This window comes from Rhipicephalus microplus, chromosome 1 (genome assembly GCF_043290135.1).
Source record: "Rhipicephalus microplus isolate Deutch F79 chromosome 1, USDA_Rmic, whole genome shotgun sequence".
In the NCBI taxonomy this organism is placed as follows: Eukaryota; Metazoa; Arthropoda; class Arachnida; order Ixodida; family Ixodidae; genus Rhipicephalus; species Rhipicephalus microplus.
Window position 1 is genome coordinate 89,528,945 of NC_134700.1, and position 17,961 is coordinate 89,546,905.

The 17,961-nt window shown below is 45.0% G+C and overlaps 1 long non-coding RNA gene across 1 annotated transcript in view; it reads left to right on the forward strand.

The window, feature by feature from the left end:
• The first annotated feature begins 5,572 nt into the window (after positions 1 to 5,572).
• LOC142786708 (uncharacterized) overlaps positions 5,573 to 17,961 on the forward strand; it is a 28,673-nt gene continuing 16,284 nt past the window's right edge. Inside the window, exon 1 of the long non-coding RNA XR_012889139.1 lies at positions 5,573 to 5,767. This is a non-coding gene — a long non-coding RNA (uncharacterized LOC142786708). The remainder of the gene's footprint in view (positions 5,768 to 17,961) is intronic.

Consider the following 17,961-nt stretch of genomic DNA (forward strand, 5'->3'; position numbering starts at 1 on the left):
CTTTTCTGTTGGCAGGTTATTTCTCTTATTCTTGATTGATATGTGGGGTTTCACGTCCCAAAACCACTACATGATTATGAGACACCGTAATGGAGGGCTCTGGAAATTTCGACTACTTGGGGTTCTTTAACGTGCACCTGAATCTGAGCACGCGTGCCTACAGCATTTCTGCCTCCATCGGAAATGCAGCCGAGATTCGATACCGCGACCTGTGGGTCAGCAGCCTAATTTTTGTTACTCTTGCTCTCCTATTTCTGTGCAGTTCGGTTATAGTTGTCTGGCTTGCACAGATTTTTAATGGCACCTGCCTGATCCTGCTTGCTTTCATGATGATTTTAACCTTCATAATTTGCATAGGTTTACCTCACAAAAATTGTTCAAGATGCCAATTTTCTGCATAAACTGTATAGTATAAAGGCAGAAGATGTACATGCACACACTATTAAATGTACATGGAGAGCTTTCACTGGTAGTTCCTAAAGTTTTACTGTGCAGGAAGCATTTGAATCATAATTCTATAAGGACATATTTATAGATTATCTCTACCATTGAAAATCGTGACAACCTAGTTATTTTCACTGTGATAAGCATGCTGTTTTCTTTATTGTGGCAGAACTAATTTATACACTTATTTCTTCTATTATTCGCATATGCATAACATGAAGGATTGTGTGCCTTACATTTTCAGTTTCATTCTGTGTGTTATATTTCTTGTGCATGTGAACTATGGTGCTAACACGTGTCTCTGACATTATTTGTGCCAATTATTTTCATTTCCAGGTGCCTATGAAGGACACATAAGTTCTATGGCAGTGACTTTCGAAATTTGCAGTGGTGCCGGAGCCTCAAGCAGCATTTCGCCGATCTCCATAAGGCATTCATGAGATAAACACAGCGCCACACTTTCACAGTGCTATGATTAATATTTATGTTTAAAGATTTCATTCCAAAATTGCTGTTACATTGTGTTTTGTGCCACTATCTTGTGGCTTAGGTGGAGCTTGTGAAATTACGGTGTGGTCACCTCATTTGTGTACCATCAACACTGCAATGTCGCTATTCACAGCTGAAGCATAAAGACAAACAAAAAAAATTTATTGATTGTAGCAGGGCTGATGTGTATAATAATGCTTTTCTATTGCAAATAATAACTTCATAAGTTCTTTAAGTCTTGCATAGAATACTACATTAATGTGTTGCAATTTAACCACCATTTATGATCGCTAGGATGTTAATTTAGTAGCTTTGTAACGTATTTTAGTTAAAAGCTAAGTTTGCTTCCGCAACACAATTAGAAAGAAACCAATGATTCCATTCCTCATCATGCATATTTAAGAAATATTGTGATTAGTACACAGTATTGCATGTACTCAAGATGTAGACGTCTATTCAATTTACACATTGCTTTGCACTAGATTCGCTTTGCACCATATTGCTTTGCACTAGATTCGGACGTAACATGCACACATTTCAGTTTTTCTGCATATTAAGTATTTGCATAAAATACGGAGTCCGCATCATGCGTCTCTCTATAAAATGCGGAGTCCGCATCATACGTCGTTCCATAAAATGCGGAGTCCACATCATACGTCTTCCATATTCCAATAATTCCGTACTTGAGGTCTCCGCATCATACGGAATGTTTCAGTAGGGTTGATTGCAATATTTGGCAGTGGCATTACTCCTCGTTTGTTGGAGAAGATTACGCAAGCACTTTTCTGGGAGTTTATTTTAAAACCATTCTCATCCATCCATTTAGATAATTTATTCATTCCAAGCTGCACGTGTCGTTCGCAGATGAATAAATTGCATGATTTGAAACTCATCTGCACATCGTCAACATACACGAAATAAAACATCACGCTTGGAATTACAGACTGCAGGGAGCTCATTTTTACAAGGAAGAGTGTGCAACTAAGCACGCCCCCTTGCGGAACACCTGTCTCTTGGGTAAATGATCTAGAGAGAGCATTTCCCACTTTTAAGCGAAAGGTTCTATTAGACAGATAGCTTTCAAATGTGTTTAACATGTTCCCATGGTTGCCCATGGCGGCAAGATCGCGTAGAATCCCGAATCGCCATGTGGTACTGTACGCTTTCTCCAGGTCCAAGAATACCGAAAGTACAAACTGCTTATAAATAAAGGCATCTCTGATATATGCCTCGATGCGAACAAGGTGGTCTATTGTCGACCTCCTCTCTCTGAAACCACACTGAAGAGGGTCTAGTATACTGTTACTTTCTAAGAAGTGCGTTGAGCGTCAGTTTAACATTTTCTCATATAGTTTGCATAAACAGCTTGTTAATGCTATTGGCCTGTATATGGCGGCCAAGGACGGGTCTTTGCCTAGTTTAAGTACCGGGTTGACTATTGCTTCTTTCCATAACAATCGATTATATCCAGCTTCCCACATGGTATTGAAGAGGGTTAGGAGTGTTTTTAGTGCTTCTAGGTGAAGATACTTGATCATTTCGTACATTATACGATCGCCACCTGGCGCCGAGTTCTTGCAGTACGCAAGAGATGCCTTAAGTACAGCTAATGAAAATGGGCAGTTCTAAGCCTCTCTGGATGGACGTTTACATTTAGGGGGGGGCAGCTCTTCGCGTTCTTTGAATCTTAAAAACGTTTCTGTGTAGTGCGATGCACTTGAGTCGTATTCAAAGTGTTCGCCTAGGCAGTCCGCCTGCTCCTCCAGGCTCTCCCCTCAGCTAATTACCAAGGGTAGGGGGTGTGACTCCCGACCCATTAACTTGTTTACCCTAATCCAAACCTTCGTTTTATCTGTGTAAGAATTTATACCAGAGATGTACCTTTTCCAACTTTCTTTCTTTGCAACACGACGCGTTCTTCTGGCTTGGGACTTAACCTGTTTGAAATTGACGAGGTTTTAAGCCGTTGGGTAACTTCAGAGTAGTCTCCAAGCTTTATATTGTCTATTGCGTGCTTTCCGACAATCGTCGTTCCACCACGGGATGCGACGTTTATAGGTCATTCCGTTAGATCGCTTGATACAATTTACTGCAGCGTCAATAATATAACCTGTTAGGTATGCTACAGCATCGTCTATATTAAAATCAGCAATCTCATCTCCGTCAAAAGGTGCAATTTCTCAAAACAGTTCTTAGTTGGCTGACTTGGTGTTCGAGCGAGGAAAACAGGCAAGCATGTATCTTCTCTTGTTAACTTCAACATAATCGGGAAGTGGTCGCTCCTAAAGGGGTTTTTGAGAACGAACCACTCCAGATATGGAAGTAATGTACTCGAGACAATACACAAGTCTATAGAAGAGTATGTGTTGTGTGTAGTGCTGTAATACGTTGGTTCTTTTTTGTTTAGTAGACATGCACCCGACGAAAGCAAAAGCGTTTTATTAGGCGTCCTCGCGCACCTAAACCGAAGTCGCCCCATAGGGAAATATGTGCATTTAGATGACTAACGACTTTATATGGCAGAGGAAGTTCATCAATGAAGCTTTGAAATTGTGTTTTTGAAAGTTGACAGCACGGGGGAATGTAAATAGAAGTAATTGTTAGTAGCTTCCCGAACAGCACTGTTCGGACACCAACTGCCTCAAGAGAAGTTCGGAGGTTTAATTGCTTACAGGCAACACATTTATCAACTATTATAGCGACACCGCCCGACGAAGCGGCAGCGTCGTCATGGCCTTTGCGGAAGATGGCATATTGCTTTAGAAAGTTTGTTTGTGTGAACTTGAGATGTGTTTTCTGAACACACAGCACCTTTGCAGTATGTTTATTAAGAAGTTATCTAATATCATCAGGGTTATGGAGAAGTCCTCTCACATTCCATTGTAACACCTGTGTGTCCATTTTAGCTGTTTTTTGTGCTGTGTGCTCAAGGATGGAAAGTTAGCTCACGGACCCTTTCCAGGGGCCATGACACGAGATTTTTATTTTTTGGATTGGTCGACGGAGTTGCGCTGATGCTTAGGCACTGGCTGCGCCCTCACCCTCGGTGTTGTGTTCATTGCCTCTTGCGAGGCGCTGGACACGCGCTCATGCGAGCGCTGCGTTTGTTTTGGGGGCCCCACCTAAAAAGACGAGACCTTCGCGGCCCCCAGCCAGGAGGTTGGGGGGGGGTCTTTCTTGGATGGCGGAGCAGCACTGGCTGCAACCGCCGAGGGGGCGGATGGCGTCACCGCTGGCTCACTACGCGTGTGCCAGACAGGCGCCGGGGGCCGTCGTGGCGCTGCCCCCTGACACGCCACTTCGGCAAAGCTGCTTTCTGGTAGGCAGGACACCTGCCTTTGTGCCTCCCTAAATAAAATGTTTTGTTTTACTTTACATGTGACAATCCCCTTTTCCTTTTTCCAGCATGGGCATGACCGCGAGAATGCGGCATGCTCCCTATTACAGTTCGCACAGCGAAGAGAGTTTTCACAGGCATCTGATGTGTGTTCTTCAGCACTGCATTTCGCGCAAGTTAGGCGGCCTCGGCAGTTCTGTGAACTGTGGCTGAACCGCTGGCATTTGAAACATCGGAGGGGATTTGGTATATATGACCTCACTCGAAGCTTGATATACCATGCCTCAACGGAGTCGGGCAGTACACTTGAATTGAAGGTAAGTATCAGGTGCTTAGTCTGGACTTCTTGCCATCACGCCTCATCCTAATTCGTTTCACGTTGATGACATTCTGTTCGCTGAAACCCTCTAGGAGTTCAGCCTCCGTCAGCCCTAACAGGCCATAATCTGAAACAATGCCACGGGTGGTGTTCATGGTTTGGTGTGGGGTTACTATTATTTTGCTATCTCCAAATTTCACTAGATTAGGCAGTCTCTCATATTGTTTCTGGTCGCGGAGCTCCAAAGGGAGGTAACCACTTGCCATTCTCGATGCTTTATATCTTGGGCCAAAGATTTCCGTCAAAGACTGAAACTAGAAAAGGTGAAAGTGTTCGCACTGATTTGCCGGGTGTGTCAGCGTGGATAACGTGGAATCGGGGAAAACTTATTTTATGGTGACCAAAAAACTGGAAGACTTCATTGGTGCGCCCTCGTTTCTGAGGGCGCTCAGGGAGGGTTGGAGGAACTAGCGATATGTAAATGTTTTTTTCGGCAGTGGCGCCAGCCACCCACCATGGAGTCCTACAAGGAGCGCTGCAGGGTCTGCAGTGTCCCCTTGCAGACGCCAGCAAGGGGACGCTGGGGTCTAGCCTGCAGACGCCAGCTCTACGCCACCACTATAACCGAATATGGTGTATCCAAGGTAGGATAGCCACACAAAGTTAACCCTTGCCGCCAGGAACCACGGAAGTCAATAGAGGTGAGTAGAGGACAGGAAAGATTTAAAGTGCGAGAAAGACGGAGTGGGTCCGGCAGCACGCTAACGATGGCCCGTGGTAAAGTTCCTCGCTTCTTCCTGGTGCAGTTTCTCGGACTATGGAGTTTGCAGCTACTGGAGCCTTGCGGCCCCCGTACCCCGTTCCCACCATCTGCTGTTAAGCCATGGCCGGACGCGACGCCTCTGCTGCCCGAGGATCATGCGGTGGGACTGTTCTGGTCCTCAAATCAACCTGTCTTCGGAGCACCTCGGTCTGCGCACTTCGTGCCCGGCCGTCGACCGTATCAACAAGCATCGTGGCTTTCAGTCGGCCATTTGAACACCGGAACCTCCCCTGCACATTCCACATATGCGTGGGATTTGGTTAAAAAGCAAGCTCAGAGCAACACTCCTTTCAGTGGGTCCGGCTGCACGCTAACGATGGCCCGTGCTAACGTTCCTCGCTTCTTCCTGGTGCAGGTAATGAACTCTTATTGCCTTTACGCAAAACCAACTAGTCACCGAGCACTCCTGGTGCTGCCGTGCCCACGGCGTTTTTGTCCCATTGTGAGTGATTGTTCTCATATGTTACTAAGCCTTGTCTTGCCAGCTGGTGATGTTGAATCTAATCCCGGCCCCGACAAAGAAATTCTGAAAGTTTTGAATGAACTGTAATCCGGGCAGACGGTGATGCTGGCGAAGCTAAAGTCAATTGAAAAGAAATTGGCTGGTCTTGATCAAACTTTCAGTGAAATTAAAACACGGCTCGACAAAATCGAGAGATCTTGTGCTAGTATCGACGACATGCAGGCTGAATTAGTTAAAGTGAATGAAACATGCACCGAAAATACGGCACAGATAAATGCACTGTCTACCCGGATGAATGAGGCTGAAAATAGATCTAGAAAAAATAACCTTGTTTTCTATGGCGTAGAAGATAAACCTAAGGAAACATGGCTTGATTCCGAAAAATTTGTCATCGAGCATCGTAAACAAATCCTAGAAATACAGGTAGAACCACGCGATATCGAGCGTGCACACCGCATCGGGTCTTACCAAACTGGGAAACGCAGGCCTATAATCGTGAAATTCGCTCACTTTAAAGATAAAGAGCGCATCTTGTCTTCGGGGCGCAAATTCAAAGATACAGGCTATGCCGTCGCGCAAGACCTCTCCCCCAGCACGCGCCTTGCCCATAAACGCCTCTCCGAGTTTGGAAGGGCCCAGAACATGCGATACAGGTTACGTCATGAAAAGCTTATCACGAATGATGAAACCTACTATTACGACCACATTACTAAAAGGGTAGTTGAAGAACGCCAATAGCCATCATTGAGATCTCAAAATAAACCTTCTTCACGGAATCAGCCCCTCTCATTTTTACTGGCTAACATTCGTAGTGTAATCCCCAAACGCGATGCACTGTGCAGCTTAATAGGCTCATCTTCATGCGATGTCTTAATATTAACAGAAACGTGGCTTAACACATCCGTCGATAATTCCGAGATTCTCCCCTTTCTTTCACACTTTGACATATTCCGGAAAGATAGAGCCGATTACTCGCGCGGTGGTGGTGTATTAATCGCCACTAACCGGAATCTGCATTGTTCACTTGTAAACCTTCATTCACCATTGGAAATGGTTTGGCTTCGATGCACAGCCACACACACACCCGCACATCCTCATTGGTGTCTGCTATTGGCCCCCTAATTCCGACAGTTCAATTACGCCTTTATTTCATGAAGGTCTGAACACATTATTAAACAAGTACCCTAATAGCCCTGTCCTTTTGTTTGGCGATTCTAATTTTCCCACCATTGACTGGTCTGATCCCGCTTCTTCACTATCCAACAGCAGCTCGGCAAGCTATTTCCTAAACAAATGCATAACATTCGGCTTAACGCAGCTTTTCACTGAACCCACGCGCATCACTGATCAGTCGTCCAACGTTTTGGACCTTGTGTTAACAACGCATCCTGATAACTTCACGCCTATCACCCTTTTGCGCGGCTTGAGTGATCATCTAACAGTGCATGCCCCGTTTTATTGCAACGTACTAAAGAAACAAAAAAATCGAAAAACACTTACCCTCTACGATAAAGAAGACTACGTTAGCATAAACCGAGAATTAACAGAATACATTGACACTTTTTTCGCTAATTTTCCGCTAAATTCTCTCGTGTCCAATTGGTTGCTTTTCAAAGCAGAGATGCATCGTCTTATACGTATTTATATTCCTACCATCACATTAACAGAGAAAATAAAATTCCCCATGGTTCAATGTATCCCTCAAACGACTAAATAATAAGAAAAAACGCCTATATCGAGCTGCCAAACGAGCTAACTGTGCTTCCACGTGGCAGATTTATTACGCAGTGGAGAAAGAATATTATAAACTAACCATCGAAACTAAGCACAAGTTCTATTCTAACACCCTACCAGCTATGCTGCAAAATAACCCGAAGCGATTTTGGAAAACAATTAATCCCTCTCAATGTAGGGAGATTTCACTTAATAATAGCTTTGGCCTTCCTGTTCCTGAGAATGAAATTGCTGATTCTCTTAACACAGTATTTAGTTCTGTTTTTACTAATGAGCCACCCGACAGTTTACCCGATCTTCCATTTTCCGCATATTCGCTGATGCAAAACATCACATTTGATTCATGCGGCATAGTCAAAGTCATTGAATCAATGAATAACTCATCATCCACGGCAGTAGACGGCATCAATGCTAAAGTGCTAAAAAATACTAAACTTGTGTGTAGCCCGTTTTTGTCGCTCATATTTCAAGAATCACTCGACAGCGGTTCAGTTCCACATGACTGGCAGGTGGGCAAGGTCATCCCAGTCTTCAAGAAAGGAAGCCGAACATCGCCGAGTAACTACCGTCCGATTTCTATAACAAGCGTCTCTTGTAAAGTAATGAAGCATATCATATACTAGCATGCTGCTAACTTCTTAACATCTGTAAATTTCTTTCACCCAAGTCAGCATGGTTTCGGCAACCATTACTTCTTTGACACTCAACTTGCTCTTTTTCTGCATGATCTATACGTAAACCTAGACCGTAACATTCCGACTGACACAATATTCTTAGACTTCGAAAAGGCATTCGACAAGGTCCCCCATGGTCGTCTTTTATTAAAATTATCCCGTCTTAACATCCACCGCTGTGTTTTAAACTGGATACGAGGATTTTAACCAACCGTCAGCAATTTGTTTATGCTAACTCGCGCTCTTCATCTCTAACACCCGTTCTTTCAGGCGTACCGCAAGGTACCGTACTTGGTCCCCTCCTCTTCTTGATATACAATAATGATCTCCCCTGTAATATTTCTTTTCACATCCACCTATTCGCAGATGATTGTGTTGTTTACCGCGCAATTAATAACCCCTCTGATCATTCCATACTACAATGTGACCTCACCCGCATACAGAACTGGTGTAACACTTGGCTCATGTCCTTGAATGTAACTAAAACTGTGTTAATGTCTACTCACCGTAGCCAACATCGCGTTGTTTATAACTACAGCATCAATAACAACCAGATTACTACAGTCGATTCATTTAAATATCTTGGTGTGTACATCTCGCGTGACCTAACTTGGACCTGTCATATTACCCACATAATCAATTCTGCTAATCGTACTCTAGGGTACATACGCCGTAACCTTTCGCTCGCTCCTCCTTCTATTAAAAAAGTTGCCTTCGAAACCTTTGTCTGGCCAAAGCTAGAATATGCTAACGCGATTTTTGACCCTCACCACAATAACCTCACTTACGCTCTCGAATCTGTCCAGAACCGTGCGGCACGGTTTATACTGTCTAACTATTCATACACATCAAGAATCTCGGCACTAAAAGCAGAGATTAACTTATCCGATCTGGCTAAGCGCCGCAAAATCGCACGTCTTAACCTTTATCATAAATTCTTCCATTCTTTGCCTTTAGATAACCCATACATCAGAAGAGCCCACCGCATTTCCCGCATCAGTAACTGTAACGCAGTATATCCACCACAAGCCCATACTGTGACCTTTCATCAATCGTTTTTCCTGCGCACAGCCCAAGACTGGAATGACCTGCCCACCGAAGTCACCACCACTTTCGACACCCAAGCATTTAAACGGCTCATCGAAACTATCCCATCATAACTACCATTATTTTGTTAGCCTTTGTAATGGCCACTCCCTCATGTAATATCCCAACCGGTACCTTTGAGGTAATAAAATGAATGAATGAATGAATGAATGAAGATGTGAGGTGGAGAGGGAAAAGGCAACTGCCGATTCCCCCCGGGTGGGTCAATCCGGGGGTGCCCTCTACGTGAAGCCGGGGCCGAAGGGGTGTTGTCCGCCACTGGGGGGCCTTAAAGGTCCAATCACCCAGCATTGGCTCAACCCCCAGGATCCCCTTTTTCCCGGACACGGCAAAGCCACGCACGGCTAGGCGTAGGAGGGGGTACAAACCCGCCCGTTAGCTCAGGTCCGTAGTGTCGCAACACACCAAACGCCTACTTACGCAGGCGCCCCTGCGGGGGAATAAGAAGAGTGTAGTGCTTAACACGGAACCCTGCGGCACACCAATCTCTTGGGAAAAGAATACGCGATAGTGTGGAGCCCAACCGTACCTGGAATTTTCGGGTTCATACGCTGCCAGCTTTTTGACTGCGCACCATTTCTTAGCGAACTTCGGTGATTTTGGGCGTATCTATTTATCTATCTATCTATCTATCTATCTATCTATCTATCTATCTATCTGTCTATATATCTATCAACTGCCTACGACTTATAGCGCTCCTGGCCGTTTCGATAATGATCTCGATACCAAACTTGTTATGGCACAACATGGCTGTATTAGGAACATCTTTAATTAATCATAACATGGAAATCATGACATATATGTCATGAATGTCATGACTTATATTTCATGGCCTTGCTGCTCTTGCGGTAGTTTCGTTCACATGACATCATGCAAAACAGGTATGGTATAACATGATTGCATGGCCAGCACAAGCGAGAGACCCAAACATGAAAATAATGACATGAATGTGATGTAACAAGAATACATGCCATACTCATGATGCGCTCGTGGCCGTTTCGCAAGTGCCAGATATACCAAATTTAGCATTAGAGTACGTGAATGAATGACGAAGATATGATACTGGTGCAAAGATGATAAACATGACATGCGTGTCATGTAACGATGTGACTACATGCCACGTTCATGATGCTCTCGCGGCCGTTTCGCTAGCTTCACATGTGCCAAACTCGGTATTACGTGACGTTAATGGACGACATAAGCAAATGACACATCTGGACATAATAATCCTGACATGCGTACTACGTAACAACATGAATACATGCCACACTGATGATGCGCTCACGGCAGTTTCGCTAGCTTCACGTTTGCTAAATTTGGTAATACGGGACGTCAATGAATGGCGAAGTTATATGACTGGTGCAAACATGATAATCATGAGATGCCTGTCATGTGGAAATATGACTACAAGCCACAGTCAAGGCGCCAATTCATTTTGACGTGACGCGGTGCGCGTGCTCGCTGGCATTCAATTCGTCGCGTGACGCTGGCGTCGCGTGACGCTGGCACAGTGTTGTCTCGGTAACGCATCGGCTAAAAATCCAGCTTGTCGCATTTCGCGCCTGTTGCCGTCAGGTCCCGCACATGGACGCTTGTCGCGCCTGGCGTCAGACTATATAATGCTCGCGTTTTGCTAACGTAGCGTCGCTGTTCTCAGCGTGCGCGCGTGTGAACGCTACATTGGAGTATATTGGGTCCTTCATAATGCGCTGGCGGCCGTTTTTCAAACTTCACATAAACCAAACTTGGTGTTACGTGACGTAGATAGATGACAAAACATATGACAGGTGCAAACATGATAACCCTAACACGCGTGCAATGTAAGAACATGGCAACATACTACGCTCATAGAGTGCTCGCGGTCGTTTTGTTTGTTCGCCATATACTAAATTTGGTATCACATGACGTGAATAGATAAGGAAAGTAAACGACACATCCAAACATGATTATGATGACACGGAAGTCATGTACTGCATTATTTACATCCACCTCGTAACGTCGTGCTGATTTTAAAGTGTCATATCAACATTTCTCATCCGTGCTTCGCATATCATCGGTAACAACGGTACGTCGGATCAGCCAATTTTTTTTAGCGAGACGGTACGAAATGACGCTGCTGATATGAAGAAATGTTGCACGTATAATGCAAATACATGGTCAGGCGGTAGGGGTGTGAAGACAGCGTCGTTAGACATGACGGGTGGCAGCTTTCGGCTACGAAGTTCCGGGACTTGGGAGACCGCAGCACTCTCCACCAAACTATATTCTAAATGCAAGGTCAAAAGCGGTATCAGCGTTGGTACAGAAGCAGCAAGAGCTGGCCGGGTATACGGGCATCGTTGCAGCAGCAACCAGGCAGTCTTAGCTCGTGCCTCGCGCCAACATGTCGCTGCAGTAGTGGGCATTACTCTTCATGACACACGCAATGAGATATGCAGAACAGTCTATTATGTATTATACCACTAGTTGTTTACACTTCTGTAACAATGCAACAAAGACACGCCTGTTACCAAAACCCAATGCGGTAAGCATCATGTAGTGCTAATGTTTGCGAGGCTTATTGTTTCTCTATTCACCAAATTCAGTGGATGGCACTTAAGTCTACAATTGACGCAACGGGAAGTGACGCCTGAATCAAAGAGGTGCATAAGTAACGTTTGTGAAATAAATAGCCAGAATTGCTGCCACATTTGACGTTTCACTAACATTGCGATGGCAACTTCCAGTAAAACCTAGGAAGCAATCACTTTACCCTCTCAGTCACGCAGGCAATCTGGGCCGCTCCACCTAAAGAATTCAGGTTGGCGGATTGGGTCGAATGTAGAAAGCGCCGCAACGCTGATCAGGCAGAATATGACACATTCTGGGAACTCTTCACGAGATCAGTGGAAGATGCGCTTCTCTCAACCAAGACAGTACATTTTGATATATGTGTGTATGCATTGGATTCAAGTCTTGTGCGCATTGGAGGCTGAAAAAATTGCTGGCTAAAGGACGGTACACACAGCTCAACAGCTGCTTGCGTAAGCGCAAAACACTCCTTAAAAAGAAGCTGATGACTATAGACAGAAGCTGTTCACGCAGCAGAGGAATAAAGTTTGCTCGAAAGTAGATGGGCAGATGCGCACCAGAGGCAAATGGAAACTCGGCAAGACGATAATTACTAGAAAAGTTGTCAGATGTTGGCAATATACTGATTAGTCCAAGTGCAGAGGAACAGTGGGGAAGACTATGAAACTTCGCTTAAAGAATCTCCACAGCAATACCTTCCACTTGGCCCCTCCGAGAACTGGGATTAGCCAGACTTCCAGGGAGGGCACCTGGAAGGAATCGACTCGCCCTTCGCGAGCCTTAAGATAGAACAGGTGCTTTATACGTTATATACGCTTATACGCTCCTACCATTCATATACTCTGGGCCGGCCGCACCATGCCGCTGGCCTAGAGGAATGCCTCGGTGACTCATTCCAAGGCCGTTCAAGCCACACGCCAAAAAGGACCTCCGTCCTATCTCACTTGCACATTGCGTGGAGAAGGTGATGGAGCATGAAATACACAACTCGACTTCTTGGTATATTGAGGATAAAGAGCCTTTGTTTTCCGCACAGCAAGGTAGGCTTCCAGCCAGGCCGCTCTACCAAGGATGTCCCGCCCATGATTAAGGGGCAAATCGTTGGCCAAGGAATCCGAAATGTTCGAGGACTATTGGCCCTATATCTCGCCGAAGCATTTATTACAATTTCGATAAGTTCGTAACCTGCAGGAGGTCAAGACCATAAAGATGGGACCGAAGTTCTTCATCTATGTTCGGGTCGTCCTCTGGGACTTTAAAGCTACCATTAAGGTTGGGGAATGGACATCGGGAGCCTCCACCCTGGCTTCGAGGGGTGCACCTCAGTGAATGGTAATTTCATTTCTATTCTTCAACATAGCCATAAAAAGCCTCTTGGAGCGTCTTTCCTCTGCAGCCAATACCCACTACGTCCAATATACTGAAGACATTACAGTCTGGTGCATAGGGTGCACGAATGCTATGTGAACGAAGTGCTGCAGTTGGCAAAGGCTATCCCAGAAAGTTCTTTGTAGAGTTCAGCTCTGCCCCTCTAAAAAGAAGTCGCTTCTCCACAGACCGGTTCGACTGGGACGGATATGTCACTCACCGCTTAATCAGGTACAGATTATGCAAGCCACAGTGGTTGGGCAGTCAATTTTCAGTCAATTTCATTTGGCTGCTAGGCTCTCTTCTTGAATTCAATGGCAGAAACTCGCATGTTTTGCCGCAAATCACCTCTAAAAGTTGGAGAAAGCTTAAGATATCAAGGGTGTCTAAACGCAGAAAAGAGCTGAGGTGAAGCAAGATCCTTCGACGTTTCCTACTAGCCTCTATAGTTATGTAACGTCATCAATAAATTTGTTTACATGCGAGGAAGACAAACTCGACACTTTAATGCGGAATAATATAAAAGAGTTACCTTTTTTTCAATAAGTAGTGGCACGCACAGATTTATGAGCGTAGCATGCGCAACTATTCGCAAGTGAGTGAGGCACGGACCCTAGCTTTGCTCGCACGGCTCTTTTCCACGAAAGCTTGTCAGCGTCTTCTACAGTCGCCAGGGTGCCATTATACGGGCAATTCAGAACAGAATATCTTGTTACAAACACTGACAGGTACGTACGAGGTGACACAATTCCATCATAACGTTCGTGCGCAGGAAAATGTTGGTAGGGGAATGATGCGGGTGAAGTTTCTGCTTGATTTTGTAGCTAAATTGATAGTTTCCTCGTATGGACGCCACCCACACAGATCCTCCACTCGCGGGCAACGCGTCTGCCCCCGCCGCGGCTCGAGGCCTTGCACGCCGAGCTGTGGCATCTGCCGGCAGCTCCGATTTCTCGCAAACATAGAAAACAGTGCGGGAGTTGAAGTGGGGCAAACGCAAGACAACTTTCACAGACATTACCCGGCACTACAGACTGAACAGGCGCAAATATCCACCACCACACAGACGAAAAAAACATCACCGCAATGACGCAACATTCAATGCGACAGCCGGCCGTTTGCGTGCAGACGTGCTCAGCGGTGATGCTCTCTATGGCAGCGCCACTACTGTGCCGCTAAACTCTGCTGTGCTAAAAATCTGCTGCATGACGCACTAGCTTTTGTGAACGGATCGCAAAGGCCATATTGTTTCTCCACTTTAACAAGTGAGCGCTCCACGAAAACGCCACCGGCGTTCCCTTTCACCGTAGCCAAGGCACGGACCCTCGACGAACACGTTGTATAGCAGTGCCCGAGCTGCCCAGTATGCTGCTTAAGCGTCTGGCACATCCAGTGCGCCCGCGTGCTTTCGCATTCGTAGTTTCCTTGTGGGCCCTCTAGAGGCGCTGCTGTGGTCGTTGGGAGAAGATGTAGAGGCGATGGGGTGCTGTTGGCGCTAGTTTAGTTTTAAATGCGAAGCATTTCTTAGCGAACTTTTTGCCCCGCCGCGGTGGTCTAGTGGCTAAGGTACTCGGCTGCTGACCCGCAGGTCGCGGGTTCGATTCCCGGCTGCGGCGGCTGCATTTCCGATGGAGGTGGAAATGTTGTAGGCCCGTGTACTCAGATTTGGGTGCACGTTAAAGAACCCCAGGTGGTCAAAATTTCCGGAGCCCTCCACTACGGCGTCTCTCATAATCAAATGGTGGTTTTGGGACGTTAAACCCCACAAATCAATCAATCATTTCTTAGCGAACTTCGGCGACTTTGAGCGTATCTATCTATCTCTCTATCTACCTATCTATCTATCTATCTACGAGTTAAAATTCTCCTGGCCATTTCGATTATGGTATCAAATACCAAACTTGGCATGGCATAATATGACTTTATAAAGAACACATTTGACTAGTGATAAATTAAATTCATTACATTCATGTCAATAATGTCATGATTTACATTTTATGGTCCTCCAGCTCTTGTGGTAGCTTCGTTCTCATGGCATGTTTCAAAACTGGTATGGTATGGCATGATTGCACGGCGAACACAAACGACAGAACCTAACATGAAAATCATGATATACGTGTCATGTAACAACATGACTACATGCCTCGCTCATGATGCGGTCGCGGCCGTTTTGCTAGCGTCATATATACCAAATGTATTATTACACTAGGTGAATTGACGACGAAGGTATGTGACTGGTGCAAACATGATAATCAGAAGATGCGTGACATGCAACAGCATGACGACATGCCACGCTCATGACGTGCTGGCGGCCGTTTTGCTGGCTTCAATTATACCAAATTTGGTATTACGAGACATAAACGAATGACGAAGGTGTGATACTGGTGCAAACATGATAATCATGACAGGCGCGTCATGAAACAACTTGACAACATCGCACACTGATGAAGTCCTCGCGGCCATTTTGTTAGCTTCACATATGCCAAATTCGGTATTACGTGACGCCAATGAATGACGAACGTATGCGACCGGTGCAAACATTATAATCATGAGATGCCTGTCATCTGAGGACATGACCGCGAGGGTTCTTTATTCCGGGTTTTTGGTCCTCTTTTGTGCGTTATAGTGCCATGTTGACCTGGTCAGGAAGGTTCTTTGTAATTTTGAGTCGCGCTTAAAGGCTGTTCTTGTTACAAGCATTGCTGTCTCGTGTTCTGTGAATTCTGGCTCCCTCAACCCTCTGAGTGGAGGCGGGGCCTTCAAGCTTCGTAATTTAAAGCCAGTCACTCACTTGAAGTTGTAAAAGATTATCGGCTTATGACAGGTAAATACCGCGCATTCGAACTACGAGATGGAAGTAACTAGAAGAATAAGAATTGAGTGGAGCACATTTGGCAAACACTATTAAATCATGACAGTTATGTTGCTGCTATTCCTCAAGATGTAGGTATATAACAGCTGCATCTTGCCGGTACTTAGCTACAGAGCAGAAACCTGGAGACTTAAAAAGAGCGTTCAGCGTAAATTCAGGATGACGCAACGAGCAATGGAAAGGAAATCGTAGGTGTAACCTCAAGAGACAAGGGAGCAGAGTGGATTAGGGAACAAACCGGAGTTCAGGATATCATAGTTGAAATCAATATCTAATGGATATGGGCGGGCATGTAGTGCATAGACAGGATAACCGCTGGTCATGAAGGGTAACTGGATTTCTATGGAAGGCAAGAGGGTTAGGAGGAGACAGGTTAGTTGGGCAGATGAGTTTAAGAATTTAGTGGTATCAATTAGCAGCAGCAAGCACAGGGCCGACTTGACTGGAGGGACGAGAAACCTTTGTCCTGCAGTGCGCGTAGTCAGGCTGATGATCATGATCCACAACAAAATGCACACACGCGACTGCACCCTTAAGGCTATGTAGTGGGCGCACAAAAAGTTCAGAAGATTTCATACACTAAGTGTTTGTGATACGCACTAGGTACAGAACATTGCTGTCGCGTTCAACTCTTAACGGTGATGCTTAAGTGTTCCTCAATCTTTCGCGACTGTAGTCAGCTTCATTTTTATAGCAAGAGCCTTAAATGCCTCATCAAACAGGATCAGTGGTTGTATAGGTGTCAAAGCGCGTGTTTTAAAAAATGATATAACGATAATGCCTCATGACGTATCGCTAAAATGATTGATACCATCATGAAGTCACTGTGACGTCCGAATGTAGCGTCAAATGATCACATGACGCATGTTTTTAGGTGGGCTTATCCCGGACGCACGGGTCGTGCTTAAAAGTGGGACATGCTCATAAGTTTGCGATGCCTGCGATTGTGGAGGCAAACCTTGATAGGTGCAGAAATATTTCGAGTCTGCACTGGAGTCGACTCGGAAGAAACAGAAAACAAAAAGTGGCTTTCGCTTTCTAGCCGTGTGAGGTGAATGCATGACCACTATGCGATGTTTTTCGGTGACAGTCGATGGGTTGATAGGATAGCTTCCCTTTCTCTAAGGCTGTGGGCCAATATTCTGCCAAGCTTAATGTGTCGGTTGGTTCATAGTATTGTTCTGATGATCACAATGATGATGGGTGATTAATATGTCTCACACCCAATCTGTGGGATTGACCTTCTTTTTGTAATAATATTCTAACTAACAATAATAATATTATAATTTGTGACCTCGAATTGCTAAATTTGGCAGTGAGGCTACTGAATGAGTCTAGCAAAATTCATAAGTAATAACAACCATAGTTTTGCAAGACTTTGCTCTCGGTCTTGTTCCAATACTGCCAGATTATTATCATTGGCGTCATTTCATTATCGACGAAATCGCGCTGAACTTTTAATTCTTTAAAAGTTAGTTCACTGTAGGATAGTTTACTTTGCACTTTGCTTCGGATATGTATAAATTTTTGTATTGCGCGTAATTTAACCAGAGAGACTAAACCATGTTAAGCACCTGCCAACTTATTTCTGCACTGTGCTGTTCACACAATACAAAGTCTATAAAATGTTTACTTTCATGATCTTGATATTTTTCACAGTCCACTGCCATTGTTTTTATGTCAGCTTTGCGCTGTCCTATTGTAGTTTTCACTACCTACAGATTCCCATTTTTCAAGAAATCTTCCACATGTATATTTCC